Source organism: Rattus norvegicus, chromosome 1 (assembly GCF_021556685.1).
Source record: "Rattus norvegicus strain SHRSP/BbbUtx chromosome 1, alternate assembly SHRSP_T2T, whole genome shotgun sequence".
Lineage (NCBI taxonomy): Eukaryota > Metazoa > Chordata > Mammalia > Rodentia > Muridae > Rattus > Rattus norvegicus.
In genome coordinates this window covers 72,419,901-72,437,825 of record NC_141534.1, presented here as the reverse complement: position 1 = coordinate 72,437,825, position 17,925 = coordinate 72,419,901, and the positions used below count along the sequence as shown (strand labels likewise).

The 17,925-nt window shown below is 40.3% G+C and overlaps 1 long non-coding RNA gene across 1 annotated transcript; it reads right to left on the bottom strand.

The window, feature by feature from the left end:
• Positions 1 to 1,904: 1,904 nt before the first annotated feature.
• Positions 1,905 to 3,494, bottom strand: LOC148007190 (uncharacterized). Its single transcript, XR_015649600.1, has 2 exons — positions 3,423 to 3,494; positions 1,905 to 2,636 (listed from the first exon to the last, which is right to left on the bottom strand). It is a non-coding gene; the product is annotated as an uncharacterized LOC148007190 (long non-coding RNA).
• Between the last annotated feature and the right edge of the window lie 14,431 nt (positions 3,495 to 17,925).

Genomic DNA, 17,925 nt, shown 5'->3' with positions numbered 1-17,925 from the left:
TTCTAAACTTACTTAATCCAGAGCCATAAGAGTGAGCTAGAGAAGTTTGAATCAGACAAAGGATAAAAAGGACATACATGTAAATAAGAGAGGCATTAGACTCCTTTTTAATAATGATGTGAACACGCAAAAGTTTCCCAAACACCATGGGGAAATCTTATACGTAAGCGCTTTAAGTATTATTGAACACAACACACACACACACACACACACACACACACACACACACACACACACAAATAAACACCACTCGTTTCCCTGTATATCAATAACAACAATCTGAGAAGGACATTAGAAATTTAATAATTATTATTATTCCTAGGAGGAATATTTTAAGCCACAGAGAAAAAATGAAAAGTAAGAGTACACAAGAAAATGAACTGCCACACACTTCACTAACAAATGACATGGTAAAAATGGTTATTAACAGCAATCAACAGAATTAATGCAATTCACATCAGAAAAACGCTGATATGAAACAGGCACAAGGACACAGGGAAGTCACACATATCAACTTCCATCCTAAGAAAGAGAATTCCTGGGGACCTGACCATATATGATAATACAGAAGCACAAAGATAAAGGCAGGATGGTGCTGCACATGAAGAAACATGTAGAAAATGGAACAGAACAAAGAACCCAGAAATAGACACCCAGCAGAGAGACACTGAGAGCCAAACATGTCAAAGACAAACTCAAAAAGAGAGAGCCTTTGAGCCTTCTGTGCTGGAAGAGTGACATTAGATCCCGTATCTCCCACTGTCCACAGAAATCAATACAGACTAGACTAAGGAACTTCCTGGAAAGCTTCCTGGAAATGTTAAAAGTACTAGAGGAAAACCTGATTAATAATGGTTAATAACTCAGAAATAGGCAAAGACTGTCTGGAAGAGACTTCAGGAGCACAGAAGTTAACCAGGAAAGAAGGAGGAAGAGGATTCATGGAGTATGGGCTGCAAAGGGCAGAGAGTGAGAAATACAAGAAGAATGAATAGCAGCTAAGAGAGGAAACTAAACACTTAGCAGATTTTCTCCACACAAGGGGTTAATATGTACAACACACAAAGAGCTGCTCAATGTAAGCAAATGCAGTCCAAACTAATATAAAACTGACGCAATCCAAAAATGAGTCAGAGTTCATGTACACTAGACAAGCACTAAAAAAGCCAAAACATTTAATTCTTAGAACAGTTATTTATTCATTTTGTAAGCATATTAGGCCTGCGAGTATGATGGATGTGCACCACATAAGTGTCCAGGGAAAGCAAGAAAGAGGAGAATCTGATCCCCCGGACCATGATCAAGTGAGAGCTGGGAAGCAAAGCACATCCTCCTCAAGAGCAACACGTTCTCTTAACTGCTGAGCCAGCTCTACAGCCGGACAAAAACATACGGTTTAAAGTGATTATCATTCTTATTCATGAAATTACAAATCCAAATCCAACTTCTCTCCCTGGTCAGAATGGCTAAAATTAAGAAAACCAATGGAATACTTTCAATACCACTTCATCAGAGGTGGGGACAGAGGCAGGTGAATCTGTGACTCCATTCTAGCCTGGTCTAGATAATGAACTGGAGGCCAGCTAGAACTGCACAATGAGGCCAGGTCTTATATAACAAGGAAAAAGCAAATGGATTGCAACAAGTACAGGTGAGGGAATGGCAAAGTCCTTTCCTTATTCATCCCCAGGGGAATGTCAACTGGGGCAAATTCCTTCTAGAGGTCTTAAAAGTCAAAATCTTAAACTACAATGTTACCCAACACAGGAAAACTGAGTCCTTAATCACAGATCCTAAATTCCCCCACAGCCAGCCAGCACAAAGAGTGTATCACTATTCACAATACTGAAAGAATAGAGATAGTCAATATGCCCATGGAAAGATCACCAGTAAAGGAAACAGAGTGCATTCCTGTGGAATTTTTATTTGCCACAAAGAAATGACAATCAAGAACTTGGAATTCAAATCAATAGTTGTGAAAAAATCATATGGAGTCAATGGCTAGTGAGAAAGAAGTATCTTTGATTTTTTTTTCCATGTGCGGACCTCATATTTTCAATTTTGTTAGTGTGTTTGTAGCTATAGTCCATGGCTTTTGCAGGAAGAACTAGTATGGTGGTTTGAATATGCTTGGCCCAGGAGTGGCACTATTAGGTGGTGTGACCTTATTGGAGTAGGCATGGTCTAGTTGGAGAATGTGTGCCACTGTGGGGGTGGGCAATGAGACTCTCCTCCTAATCACATGGGAGCTAGCCTTCTCTTAGTGGCCTTCAGATGAAGATGTAGAACTCTCAGTTCATCCTATACCTTGCCTGCCTGGACACTGCCATGCTCCTGCCTTAATAATAATGGACTGAACCTCTGAACCTGTAAGCCAGCCCCAATTAAATGGTGTCCTTTTAAGAGTGGCCTTGGTCATGGTGTCTGTTCACAGCAGGAAAACCCTAACTAAGACAGATGGAAACAAGAGTTCTCAATAGACATAGAACTAGAGAAAATGATGGGTATTGGAGGACTGGCAGCAGTTGCATCATAGTTGCCCCCCAGGTTTATAGGAGAAGGCAATGGAAACCATGATATGATCTTGAAGCAGGAGAGCACCACAAATGTTCAACTCTGTGTTCTTCACACGGCACCTGTAAGGAAAGAATGCAGAGTTTAATGACAGCATCACAACTTCACAGCTCAGCAAAAGGATGTTTCCATACTGATACTGGGCAGGGGTCAGTGGTGTGTTCTCAGGATAAATATAGAAAACCACCTTCAATATGAACACAGTCACAATCCCACATCAGTCTCTTCCTGGAAAAAGGTTTGAGGGCCCTAAAATTTTTCCATTATTGCACATTGCTGTCAGCATTTCTAGGTGGTCACATTTCATTTCATTCTACCTAGAAGATAGAGTACATGTATTTACCATGTGTGTAATGCTATATTGGAGAGCAGACACATCGTGCGATGGGTCAGTCTGTTTGGCAAATATCATAGGTTTTTTTTTTCTCAACAGGATAAACTTGTCATTAGATCTACATACAGCCATTCTCATCGTTGTCAGAGAAGGCTTTCCATTGTTCACTGAGGAGAGTATACCTGTCCAAATGATGCCTCTTCTCAAGGTGAACTTTTTTCTAATTTGCATGTACACCTTTATGTGAGAACAGTGATCACTTGCAACCCACCTGGAATCATATTGAGATAGAATAATACAACTCAGCACACAAATGCTTATATAAAATGTCAGTATGCTAAACATTCTAGGCAATGTCCAGGCAGAGCCATCAAGGAGGAGGCATAGTAGATACCACCTGATGGCTGCCAGAGGAGAAGAGTTTTCAGGTAGATACAGGGATAAACTGAATTGTCGCAGAGGGTGCCCTTAAAATTAATCATTAATTATGTCAGAAACTTCAAACTTTTATTACCTGTAGAAACATCTTCCAGGATACGCATACAGTTGTGCCATGGTATTCTTCCCAGTAGTTGTCAGGTTCACTATTAGTATTAATAGACTAAGGTGAGATCTCTCTCAGGTTACAAACTTTACAGTTACACATCAAAATAGGATTGTGTGACAAGGGACATGGGTCAAGTCTCCTGGCATGCATATATATTATGTATAATATATAATATATAATCATAATTCTATATAATTACTATGCACAATCCTATATAGTTTTTATATAATTATATAACAATTATAATAAATGGATATATAATACATAATTTGTTTTAATTACATACAGATTAATATATAGAGTTATGAGAATTAATATATTATATATTATATATAAATATAGCATATAAAATATGATATAGAGATTATATAGTATAATATATAATATCCAATGTGTAATAATCTCTATTATATATTAGATAAAATATATATCACTATAATCATATAATATATATTATTACATATATTATATAAGGTATGTAAATATAACATATAATTTTATAATTATAATATATAAATTATAACTTATATAATATAAAATTGTTATAAAATAAATAATATATAATCTCTATACAATATATATTATATAATCAACATATCATGTATTATTTCTATACTATATAATACATATAGATAATATATAATCTATTTAATCCATATATAATGTACAATATAAAATATATAATCTATATTAAATAATCATATAATCCCTATATCATATATACTATATATAAAAAATCTTATGTTCAAATATTCATACACACACATGTATATGTCTTACATCTGTCCATGTGTCATAAAATAAGGAGTCATTCTGAATATCTGGATGTTATTACTAAACAATATTTTTATAACCATGGCACCAATATATGCAGATATGCATATATATCACACTGACCATATATGTAACATCTCAAACAGTTCTCTTGATTGGTAATGGACATTTGGATGGTTTCTTACCTAGCAAATGCTCTAGTATTTTAGAGAGACAGTGGGAGAGGAAATGAAACTAAAAACTAACTTCATTCCATCTGATCATACTCAATCATGGAAAGAACCAAAACTACATCCATCCTTCATTATTTGGAGTAACTTCTCTACTCTTATTGAAATTTACTCTTATTGATACATCAGACAGTGACAAATTTCTTTTTCTCCTTCTCCCTCTCCCTTCTCCCTCTCCCTCCTCCCTCACCCTCCCCTCTTCCCTCTCCCTCCCTCCTTCCCCTCCTCCTCCTCCACCTCCTCCTCTTTCTCCTGCTCTTCCTCCTCCTGCTCTTCCTCCTCCTGCTCCTGCTCCTGCTCCTCCTACTCCTCCTCCTCCTCCTCCTTCTCCTCCTCCTCCTCCTCCAACAGGGTTTCTCTGTAGCTTTGGCTGTCCTGAAGCTACTCTGCACACTAGGTTGGCCTTAAACTCTCAGAGATCCACCTGCCTCCGCCTCCGCCTCCGCCTCCGCCTCCGCCTCCGCCTCCGCCTCCGCCTCCGCCTCCGCCTCCGCCTCCGCCTCCGCCTCCGCCTCCGCCTCCGCCTCCGCCTCCGCCTCCGCCTCCGCCTCCGCCTCCGCCTCCGCCTCCGCCTCCGCCTCCGCCTCCGCCTCCGCCTCCGCCTCCGCCTCCGCCTCCGCCTCCGCCTCCCCAGCACTGGGAGTAAAGTATTGCACCACCACTGCCCAGCAGCAAGTTTCTTACACTATCAATCTTAAGCAACAGTCTAGACAGTGTTCAAAGAACTTAGGTAAATTAAATACCAAATTCTTTCAGGATCAACCATGGATATTTATCAGTTACATTAAGAATTCAAAAGATACTCAATGAGTTAAGCCATAAGAATGGCAATTAAATGAATAAGGATATCAATACTATCATTGAAAAATTAGGACAATAAAAAGAAAACCATCTTGTAGCTCCAACATCTACAAGATGAAGCAATAGTTGAGGAATTCTCCACCAATCCTACCCAACAGAAACAAGAGGACATGGGAATGGATAATTCATTGTTTTAACCTAATAAAAGGGGAAAGACCTAATGAGCAGCAATAGAAATGGGATCTGTGCTCTCTGAAGGTGGATCCATAAGGTCAGTGGAAGCCATAGCAGCAACATGGGATTTTAAAGCAGTGTAGACATCAAGCTGAAATGCTGCATAAACAAAAGTTCTCAGTGAATAGCACTACATCCAGCCAAGTGTCCTCATAGAAGAATATGGACAGCTTTCAGGGACCTTAGAAGCACAACTGCAATCCACTGTACTAGGTGTACAGTATGTGCTTCTTAATGCCTTTCACTTATGAACAACATGGCTTCCATTCAAAGGGCCTTGAGCAGGTGACCCAAGCAGCAAACAGGAAAGGCAACAACATCAGAATTCTCAGACAGCCATAGTTCAATATAACCTTAACTTGGTAGTGCATGAACTATATACAGTGGAAAGCTCAAGTTACTTATGCTTGGTGTTCAGATTGTGGGTCTCTGAATGTCACAGGCAAGGGTCATGAAGTGATGTAGCAGTGATGTACCCTAGGACAGTCTAAATGTCTTCATCATTTCCCATGTCTATCCTGCTATTCTTGCATCTAAGTGTTGTGGCTACATGTTCCCATGCTGTGTTTTCTAACAGTTCCCGAAAGCTGGATCTGCTCACTCTGGTTGCTACTCTAGCACTTGGTCACTTAGGCTGTTGTTAACCATACCTGACACACACATCGTGTTCCACCAGCCATTCTAGCATGGCACCACACCACGCTAGCACCAGGCACTCTATAGCCTAGCACTGCTTCCAGAACTTAGACAGGTTATCTCTCTGCCCGCCAGAAACTTTGCTCACATCCCCTGTAGCCTGGGTTAATCAAAGCTCTAAAAACTTGTAGTTTAACAATTAGATTTATATGTTAAATTCTCAATCTACAATACATCCACACAATAAACTTACAACCAATTGGTAAGAATATAAAGCGCCCACCTAGATAAAATAAACTTGCCTACAGAAATCCATCCCAGCAACCTTGGCAATTCAGGACAACCGGGATCTGGGTCATCCTTCTGTCTCCATCTGGATTCTCTCTCCTTCTCCTTCTCCTTCTCCTTCTCCTTCTCCTTCTCCTTCTCCTTCTCCTTCTCCTTCTCCTCCTCCTCCTCCTTCTCCTCTCCCTCCCTACAAAAACTTTGTCCCCACTTTATTCTTTTACTGTCCAATCATAGCCTTGACCTAACTTGTGACAGCCCTCGCCTGCATAATGACATCAACCTATACTCCCATTTTCCAATTATCTTCTCGTACTCTTTAACACCAACACAAGCTTAGAAATAGACACAGGTAGCTATGAATATCATATAAGGGATGGATTATTACAGGACAATTTGTCCAATCTAAGTGGGCAGTTTATATCAATATCAATTGGCTCTGAGTTCTTTGTTTGGGCATTTTGTGGGTTGAGAATTTACTGATATAAATCTGACTGATAAATTGCAAGCTTCAAAAGTTTCGATTTAACAAGGCCGCAGCGATTTGTGACAGCTAACCTTGAGATGGGTGGTAGCTGCATGGGGCTAGCCATGGAGGCAGAGTCCAGAGAGTAGATGGCGCTACCGTGGGATGGTGCACCCATTTTTATTATTTAATACAATAGTTGAGGGCAGTTACTGCTCTTCCAACAACACCTGTGTTTGAATCCCAGCACCAGTATCCTGACTCCCAGTCATCTGTAACTTCCCTGTCAGGGAATCTAATGCCCTCTTGTGACCTCCACAGGAACAAAGAACACATGTTGCACAGTTAAACATGCTGTCAAAACACCCATACACATAAAATATAATAAAAATAGCAAAAAGGAGAAAGCAAATGGAGACAGGTATGATGGCTTTATTTAATCTCACTACTGTCCACTTTAATCTCACTACTCTGCAAACAGAGGCATGTGTAACTGTAATTTACTGCTAGACTTGTCTACATAGTAAGTTTCAGACCAGCAGCAGTTATATAATAACACCCCCCCAACATAGTAAACAACAAAGTAATGAAATGTCCACAAATGCCTGTGGGAAAATGTCAACACAGGTCCTGACTGTAATTTCTAAAATGAATGCAAACTAGTGCCATCAGTAGAAATCTCTTTGGAGATTGCAGAAACAACAACTTACCATCTAAGTCTGAGGGATCCATCAATGCGAAACAGAAAATGTGGAGACTCTAACAAAAGGAATATGGTTGTGTCAATACATACAAAAAAGGTGACAGAAAATTTCACATTTGCTTATTATCAAAGACCTCAAAACTCTGAGAATAAGAGGAACATACCTCAGCACTATAAACAGTAGAAGCCACAAACCTAAAAGCAACATTTTACTATGAAGGGATCAAAGTACCGGAATAAAATCCATTTTGCTTTTCAGACTCCATTAAAGTTAACTTGTTCTCAGAGTGTCATGGCCCCCACCCTTGAGTCCTGAGAAAAACCACATGTCCCTAGCAATTGTAAAATAGGCACTGTAGCTGCAGCTAGCTGATCACAACAGAGTGGGCTAAGAAAACATTAGTCATTCCCAGGTCAAGATGTTTCTTTTAGATATATGGTCCTTGTGGTTTGACCAGATGCTGTGAACCAACCAACTTAAAGGCCAACATTCCTTTTACCTTCTTACCAAAACATGAAATGCCAAGGCTTAGAAATCCCTGCTCATGGATTTTCTCTTTATAAACCCCTTTCTCCTAGACCTTGGGACTAGTCTCCACCAGATGTATTAAAGAAATATTTCAGATACCATGATGGTAGCATTCACAGCAATAGAAGGTGTAAAGCTTGTGGGGAGAAGTGGCATCAATGACTTAACCAGATGTGTATATCCTATGCCAGGCAATGTGTGTCTGAAGATGTAGCACACGTCCCGGAAGGTTATCAGGACAGATCTGCAACAGGGTGGTCAGCACCCTGTTATCTCCCTGTGTCTCATCTGTTACCAATATCCTCTCCTCGACCCTCAGGACTACAAATGATTACTGGTATATTTAGCTGCCTAGGGAAATGTGTCAGCATATAAAATAATTCAACAAAACTTCAAATAGCCAGTCAGAATCTATATCACCATGGATTGCTGGAATAGGGAGAAGATTTGGAGGCATACAGGGGACAGAAGGCTGTAAAACACTCTGTTTAACTGAACTTGGGGCTTAGATTTTAAACTTACATCGAATGATCTTGTCTGTGTCAGCACTGCAAAATAAAGCTGTTTTTTTGGATAAGAGTTTGCTAGTTACTTCCCCTGGTTTCCTAAAACAGTGCTATAGGGTAAAGACAGTTTTCTATGAAAAGAAATGCTTTCTAAGAAGAAATGCTTTCCAGAGAGCCAAATAACCCTATTAAAAATGGGGTTCAGAGCTAAACAAAAAATTCTCAGCTGAGGAATATCGAATGGCTGAGAAGTACCTAAAGAAATGCTCAACATCCTTAGTCTTCAAGGAAATACAAATCAAAACAACCCTGAGATTCCACCTCACACCAGTCAGAATGGCTAAGATAAAAAAACTCTGATGACAACAGGTGCTGGCAAGGATGTGGAGAAAGAGAAACACTCTCTCCATTGTTGGTGGGATTACAAACTGGTACAACCACTCTGGAAATCAGTCTGGAGGTTCCTCAGAAAATTGGACATTCTACTACCTGAGGACCCAGCTATACCACTCCTGGGCATATACCCAAAAGATGCTCCAACATACAACAAAGACACGTGCTCCACTATGTTCTTAGCAGCCTTATTTATAATAGCCAGAGGCAGGAAAGAACCCAGATGCCTTTCAACAGAGGAATGGATACAGAAAATGTGGTACATCTACACAGTGGAATACTATTCAGCTATCAAAAACAATGACTTCATGAAATTCATAGTAAAATGGATTTAACTAGAAAATATCATCCTGAGTGAGGTAACCCAATCACAGAAAATCACACATGGTATTTACTCACTGATAAGTGGATACTAACCCAAAAGTTCGAATCACCCAAGATACAATACACAGACCACATGAAGCACAAGAAGGATGACCAAAACGCAGATGCTTCACTCCTTCTTAAAAGGAGGAACAAAAATATTCATAGGAGAGGATATTGAGGCAGAGTTTGGAGCAGCGACTGAAGGAACAGCCATTCAGAGCCTGCCCCACATGTGTCCCATATATATATATATATATATATATATACAGTCACCAAGACTAGATAAGATTGATGAAGCTATGAAGGGTATGATGACAGGAACCGGATATAGATATCTCCTGAGAGACACAGCCAAAGCATGTCAAATACAGAGGTGAATTCTAGCAGCAAACCACCGAACTGAGAACGGGATCCCCACTGGAGGAACTGGAGAAAGGATTGAAAGAGCTGAAGGGGCTTGCAACCCCATAAGAATAACAATTACAACCAACCAGAGCTCCTAGGAACTAAACTACTACCCGAAGTCTATACCTGGACTGACCCCTGGATTCAATTGCTTATGTAGGAGAGGAAGGCCTTGTTGGGCACCAATGGAAGGAGAAGCCCTTGGTCCTGCCAAAGTTGGACCCCAGTGTAGGGGAATGTCTGCAGCGGGAACACCCTTACAGAAGAAGGGGAGGGGAAAGGGATAGGGGGCTTATATCCAGGAAACCAGGAAATGAAATAACATTTGAAATGTAAATAAAAGAATCCAATTTAAACAAAACAAAAAACAAAAATCAAAAGAAAGAAATGCTTTCTGGCTGAATTATTGGCCAGTCTCAAAGAAAGAAATATATGTGATGCTTTGAAAACCTGGCCAAAATTTTTCAGAAAACTGGGAATAGTTCCACCTCAAGACGCAATTATACCACTTAATGGCATATACCCAAAAATGCTCCACCATCCCACAAAAACTTAACTACGTTCATAGAGGCTGTATCTGTAATAGCCAGAAACTGGAAATAACCTAGTTGTCACTCAGTTGAAGAATGTATAACAATGTGGTACATTTAAACAATGGAATTCTATTCAGCTCTTAGAAACAAAGATATAATGAATTTAGCAATGGATGCTATTTGAGAATATTATCCTGAGTGAGGTAATGAGTCCCAAAAGGACATGCACAGTATATGTTCACTTATAACTGGATATTAGCCATAAAATAGAGAATGCCTATGCTACACTCACTCCACAGACCCAAAATGTCTGGACAGGAAGGCGTCTCACTTGGAAGGGGAAGTGGAATGGTCATGGAAGTCAGATGGAGGGAGGGAATTGGGTGGGTTCAGGTTGGGTATGGAGAAGGGGACAGGGGCTTGATCATATGGCCATGTGAATGAATGGAAATCTGATACTGATAAGTGGGGAGAGGTAGGAGGCATCTCCATAAAGAGACAGAAATGGGATAAGGAAGGCACTCAATAATCAATGGGGGTAACAGCTGTGACTCACAGTCTTGGAGATATGGAACCTAGGGTGGCTAGGTAGGAACCCTGGGGGGAGCAATAGGGATACCAAGCCGCCCACAAAACTTTTGACCCCCAATGTTTCCTGTCTACAAGAAATACAGGGATATGAGATGGAGCAAAGACTGAGTAAAAAACCAACCAATAACCCACCCAACCTAAGAAGACCCATCCCATGGAAAATCACCAATCCCTGACACTATTAAGGATACTCTGCTATACCTGCAGACAAGAGTATAGCATGGCTGTCCTCTCAGAGTCTCCACTCACCAGCTGATCCAGACAGATTCAGATACCTACAGCCAAACAGTGGATGGAGCTTGGGAACTCTTGTGGAAGTACAGAAGGAAGGATTGCAACCTCTAAGGGCATAGGAATTCCACAGAAAGACCAACAAAATCAACCATCAGAGCCCCTTGGGGCTCTCAGAGAGTGAACCATCAACCAAAGAACATACCCAGGATGAACCTAACTCTCCCCATACGTATGTAGCAGCTTGCTCTTCATGTGGTTCCTGAACAACATGAGTGGGGACTGTCCACAAAGCCTGTGTGTGGGATATATTCTTCTAGTTTGCCTGACTTGTCTCATCTCAGAGGGAGAAGAAGTGCCTAGCCTAGTAGAAACTTGAAATGCCTTGGTGGAGTGATATCCAGGGTGCTCAGAGGGGAAGGGGAGGGGTGATAGGGAAGTATTGTGGAAGGGGCTGACCGGGAGGTGTGGCAGTGAGCAGAATATAAAAGTGAGTAAGTAAAAAATTAAATTAAAAAGAGGTTAATACAAAACAACAAACAAACTGTGATATTCTATAATGGTGCACTATGAAAGGACTAGGAAAATAAAGTTGCTAGTTTCCATATGGACGTTAAAAAAAAGAAAAGAAAAAACCTGGCCTATAATTAGGAGGAAGACAGGCCACAGAAGAGATTCCATTCATGACATTTTGGTACATGTAAAGTATTAACACTACTTTACCTGTTCTGCCTATGACACAGCCTGACATTGCTTTTAGCCTGGGTTAGAGAAATTTTGTATGCCATGGGCAACAGTTATTTCAGGGACTCATAGTAGTGACGGCTGCTGCACAGCTATGAAGATAAAATTCACAGGACCTGGTCCGCATCCCAGGAATATGACAGAAGAGGAGGGAATAAAGTGATTAGCTATGACACACACCATACTTAAAATATTATCCACAAAAATAGGAGAAAATTAAATATACAGGGAATCACAAAGAACCCGTATTCAGTCCAGCTACATAGAGCAGTTATATAGTTATATAGGGAGTTATCCCAGCTCTGATTCTAGATAACACTTCAGAGCCACATGACCACTAGAACATGGGAGGGTCAGAAGAGTAGAAATACAGCCCTATACAATAGAGCAGCAGATTGAGAAAGAGAACAGTAACAATGAGCATGTGAATGTCACCAAAATAACCCACACATGCTATGTAATAAGCAGCCTTTTTCAACAATGCTTTTGGAAAAGTATCTATCCAGAGGGAAAACTGGAACTGGGTCCAATTCTGTCCCACCATACAATGGCTCAGACCTTCACCTATGCTAGAATAGTGAAACTGAGAAAAAGGATACATGCACAGAAATCCCAAAAAATCAAAGTATGAAGAAGCAGCCTATTGAGCAGATAAATTTATTAGCTTGTTATTAATTGCATGATATGCTAATGCCCAGAATATGAAATGACTAATTATGAAACATTCTTGCCAAAGAGGAATTAGTCACTGACAAAAATGTATGTGAAAAGAAACACCGGATGGAAAACAGAAGAATACATAGATGACACGTGAACACTGACACAACGCTAGCATGCTCTCGCTGAAACATGGGAACACAATTGCCTAGGAGGTTTCTCTTATGTAAGGAGCTAAAGGAATTCATTTCAACAAGAATGGGATATTTCAGCAAAATAAGTAAAGACAATGGTATCGTTTTCCTTTCCTCTGTGAGATGTGCGGCTCATTCAATTGCAGAGTAGTTTTCCCATAAACCCTGATAAGGGGCAAGGGAGACTGCAAGAAAACTATTCTCACCCACAGAAAACAGACTGCTGCACTTCTGCAATACCCAGTCTCTGTACAAAGCCAGCTGAGCAGGGTCCAGGTTTTGTCCCCCCTCCTGAGAGAAGTCCAGAATCATAGCCCTGATTGCCAACAAATCCTGAAATTAAAAGTCAAAAGAGGTGTTTGAGTCATCTGTGTTCCTGCAGGGCTTTCCTCTGAGCACGCAGAAGGCAGAGGCAGGCAGATCCCTGTGGGACCAGCTTGGTGTACAATGTGAGACAGACTGGGCAACAGGCTGATAAACTGATTCTATAAAACAAAGCCAAGTCTAAACCACACCAAGGCAATCTGCCCATATATCCATGGGAAGAGTGTTTTTGTTGGACCAAAGAGGAAAAAGACAAAGAAACTTTTCTCATACACTTGAGTGATCAGAATTACTTAAAAGATGCTTTCTGGTTTCATCCAAATCTATAGTGTATTTTCTGACTGTAAAAAATTGTTTGACTTGATATTCTTTCACTGAGGTATGTTTGTGAGGAACATACTCTGCCTTTCTGGACTTTAGTGTGTAGTATTATGGAGTCAGCATATGCAGATACATTTCTGAATGCTATTTTTAATCACGACGTGCATATGTCTCAGATGGAAAATTAATGGAAGTGAAACTTTTTTTTAGTAAGTGTTAATGTTTACAATCAAATCTTCCCTGGTCCTCTAAGAGACTAATACCTAAAACATTCCCTGGGGATGCCTAGTCCCCAGATGCAAAGGCCACTCTTTGAACAGGAAAGTGATAAAGCAGAAGGGTTAGAAAGTGTAGATGAATTTAAATTCCAGGAGCTTTGTCACTGCCACCACAATAGCAAAGAGAATAGCGTTGGCAAACAACAGAAGAGGCCCTGGCAAGCTTAATCATGGTGAGCATGGCTCTGGCAGGCCTTGGTCTTCTGCCCCATTCTTTCGGTCTTTCTAAAAACCATTAGATTACATTCCTAAAAGTAGCAAACTGTTCTTTTATTTAGCCACTTCCTCCTCCTGAGGCTGACTACCAAGGTCCAGCTATCAAAGTATTAAAGTCAAAAGACCCGTTTAGATCGCTTAATTAACTTGCCCAGTCAAAATATACCACCATATCCAAGCCCATTCTTTAAAGTTACACCTGCAAATTTATTTGCGGATGTTTTTCTGCTTGAGTCAGAAAGCAACCACTTTAACTTTTCTTCTCCGCTTAATATCTCTTGTGAAGAAGAGTGGTGTTTGATGGTGGTTTTTGCCTAATCTGGGGTCGGTGGGAAATCCCTGCTGTGCGGTCTCTCCTAACAAGTGCTTTACCAGATTATTCGGTGAATATCCAGGCAACTATAAACTGAATGTAAAAAAAAAAAATCAGGCTAAGTCCCAATTTATATGATCTGATATATATCGATCCGTTCAAGAGCCACAGTAAAATTTTGAGATCTGGCGTTCTTATTAGCAACAAAAGAAAGCCTGATTATGCCCCGCTCCCCCCTCCCATCCGTTTTCCAGCCCTGCAACTCCTCTGACCTGGGAGGTTCCAGGGCCGCCAGGCTGCAGGGCTGCTGTTCAAACCGCTGTGCTGCAGACTGCTGACTCTCCCAGACCTGCAGCCAGTAAACTGTGTCTCTAGAGAGTTTTCAGGGTTCCGGAGGGAACCAAGCGCAAGTCTTCTACAAACCGTTTAAGATCCTAAGAATCCCAGAGGTCTCTCAGGAAGGCGGGTTTTCCTCTTTCTCTCCTTAGGGTCCTAAGTGCGTCCTCTGACCCCACCTCCAACGCAAAGTTCCTCTTCAAGATGTTCAGAGCTCACCCACTTAGAATCTGCCCAACCCCTGTTATTTGGCCCCTTATTGTGTCTACCGCCCACTTTTCCAACTCCCCTGTGAAATCCAATTTCTTCTCCTTCCATTGGATTAGAAATGGCTCGTGGGCACACAAGTAGTTCTTGTGCTGCAGCTTGAGCAAAGATTTCTGCTAGGGGTGGGGGGCGGGGAATTGGGGGTGGGAGCATGTTCTGACTGTTCAGCAAGCTTAACAAAGTTAATAAAAATACACATCCCTCTGACTTGTGATGCAGAGGACAAGAAAGCAACAAAGGATAGGAATCCCTGCACGGGATTCAGGCTCAATTTTGGACTGGTCAGTTGATTGGTGTGCAGTGGTGGGGGAGTCCTTCGACTGCACCGTTGTTTTCCTCAAAGTGAGCCAGGCCTGTCTGATCCTGAGCATTCTCTGTGAATTCAGATCCGGGTTTGCTCTTTATAAGATCCTGCTATATATCCCACAAATCCAGTCTGGAAAAGTGTCCTTGTGGGGAAGAATGGGACACAGGTGGATATTGATATTGAAGCGGGAACTACATAAACATCCTGTATCCTTTCATATGAGTTTCTTCAATGTGCCCTGATTTTGCTATCTACCAGACTTAATAAAATTAATATTCTGAAGCCACTAAGTACTGCTTTCTTTAGATGTTCTTTGGACCTGTGCTGGCATTGTTCTACTGACAAGCATAGTCAACGCACACACCGAAATGTTAAAATGAGTAACTGAGATGATCAAAGAGTAGTTTTTGTTGTGTGTTTTACTGAAGGAGAACCTCCAGAGTGCTTGTGGCATTCAAGCAGCAGCAAAGCCAAAAAGGCCTGGGGGTGGAGGAGGATTCAGAATTTGGCCATTATAACATAAAAGGGTAAATGCACCTCCCATGCCTCTCTAGAAGGAGATCTGGCATGCTTTTGATCCTTTTTCTATTGTTTTCGTTTTGCTTTCAGAATAGACTGGTTTTCTCTGTGTAGCCCTGGCTGTCCTGGAACTAGCTCTGGAGACCAGTTTGGCCTCGAACTCACAGAGATCTGCCTAGCTCTGCTTCCTGAGTGTAAGGAATAAAGACCTGCGCCATCATTGTCTGGCAAGAATGTTTATCTTAAAAACTTCCACCTTCGAAGCAGAAGGAAGAGGATATCTGTGAATTCAAGGCCAGCTTAGTATACATAGAAAGTTCTAGGATGTCAGAAATATGGTGAGACTGTCTCAAAATAAATAAATAAAACCCCCAAACAAAACAAAAGTCGTTTTTCAAAGTGTTTTCTGTAGGGTAATTTCTTTATCAAATTTCAATGCTAAGCACTACTGAATTACACAAAACTGTTGCTTAAAATCCTTGAGATGGATTGGAGAGTTGGCTCAGTAGCTCTTGTGCAGGAGGAAAGTTTGATTCCCACCACCAAATTTGGATTTTAACAGTCTGTAGCTTCTGTTTCAGGGACCTAAAGCCCTCTTCTGACTTTTGCAGATACGGGGCAAACACATGGTATACATAGCCAAATGCAGGAAAAACATATCTACATATAAAATAATAAATTAAAACTCACTGTCACCTACAAGCACATTGTGTAGGCTTCTCATAACTACATGAGTGCAAGGCCAGTCTGGTTTATATAGTGAGTTTTAAGATAGTCAGGAATAGGTCCTTCCTCAAAAATAAATAATAATGCTGGCGTGAATTTACAAGATTTAAAGTTGCATGCACAGGAGATCTGTGCTCACTATCATGACATTTAAGTACAGTGGTCAAAGCTATGCCAGAACTCTAAAGAGAAAACTCAGGATGTTTTCATCTGGTACATAACCTCACGACCCTTGCCTGTGACTACATTCAGAAAATATGCTACCTTTATTGTCACCACTGAGTAGCAATGTAAAAAATTCCCACCCAACTGAAAAATGTTGTATTCCAATCTACTTAAAACTCTAGAAGGAAATCTGGCATCAGGTAGTCCTTCACAAAGGAAGAACTACAGACTAACAGGAACATTTGTTTATCTTGTGGCTCCTTCACTGCTTTAAACTTATTTTCCCTACTAAATTGTCCCCTACAGGTACTATAGCATAAGAACACAAATCTTTAGAATGTATCTATTTACTCCATGAGGGCCATAAAATACTTACTCTTCTTGCTCAATTAGTAAATCAGTGGAGGACCAAAAGTCAACAATTATTTGTGTTTGATCCTTGCTCTACCACATTATCCTTAACTAGCAATCAGTTTTGAAGAGTGTTACAGAACTCTCTGGATTTTCAAGTTTCATTTGCAGAGTACTGTGGAAGGATAAGAAATCATTATCCAGCTGGCAAACTACAGGATTTTTTTTTCATATGAACTGAATTTGTGATTACAAAAATTGTTCAACCTTCTTCCATTCCACAGGCAGAAACGTATTTTATTGATGGCTCATCTAATGGTGCAGGGGAAGAATCCATGGTCCAGATATTCATCAATCTATTAATACCTCTTTTTCTCACTCCAAGTGAAACTGGATGCTTTGATTCATCTACTATAATTATAATTAGTTCATACGCCCTTAAATATTGTTTCAGATTCTGCCTATGTTTAAGGTTTATTTCCAGCAATAGAAATTGATTTTTGTCTTTAGATCACATTATGCTCACATTACTACAGTGTCCTATTTGTGTTATACTTCTAAATTTCTTTGGGCTGTACCTCAGTTTCAGAGAATGCTTCTGCTGTGTACTCTTCTCATGCAAATTTTTGCTATTATGGGAGTACCTACTTTTATAGAAACTGATAATAGCAGTAAAGATTACTATAGTATTAGTATAGTAGTAAAAAGTTTTTTAAAACTTCTGAGAAGAACACAATATTATTTATATCACAGGTATTCCTTATATTTTTGAAGATCAGGGCACATAGAATATTAATTATCAAAAGCTAAAAAGGGAAGGGGCATCAGTGATATTCTTGCACTTTTCTTTACTCTTAATCTTTAAATTTTTCCTCGAAGTGATCTATGCTCAAGAGCTCAAAAGCATTTTTCTATAGATTATAAACTGCTTCTATAGTATAGGGTCTAGACAGACCTAGGTGGTTTAAACAGTTTGAGATGTGTAAGCCCAGTTATCAGAGGAGGACTGGGCAGAGATTTGTATCTGTCATTACAGATGGAGCCACTGAAACATTATGGATTTTTCCTA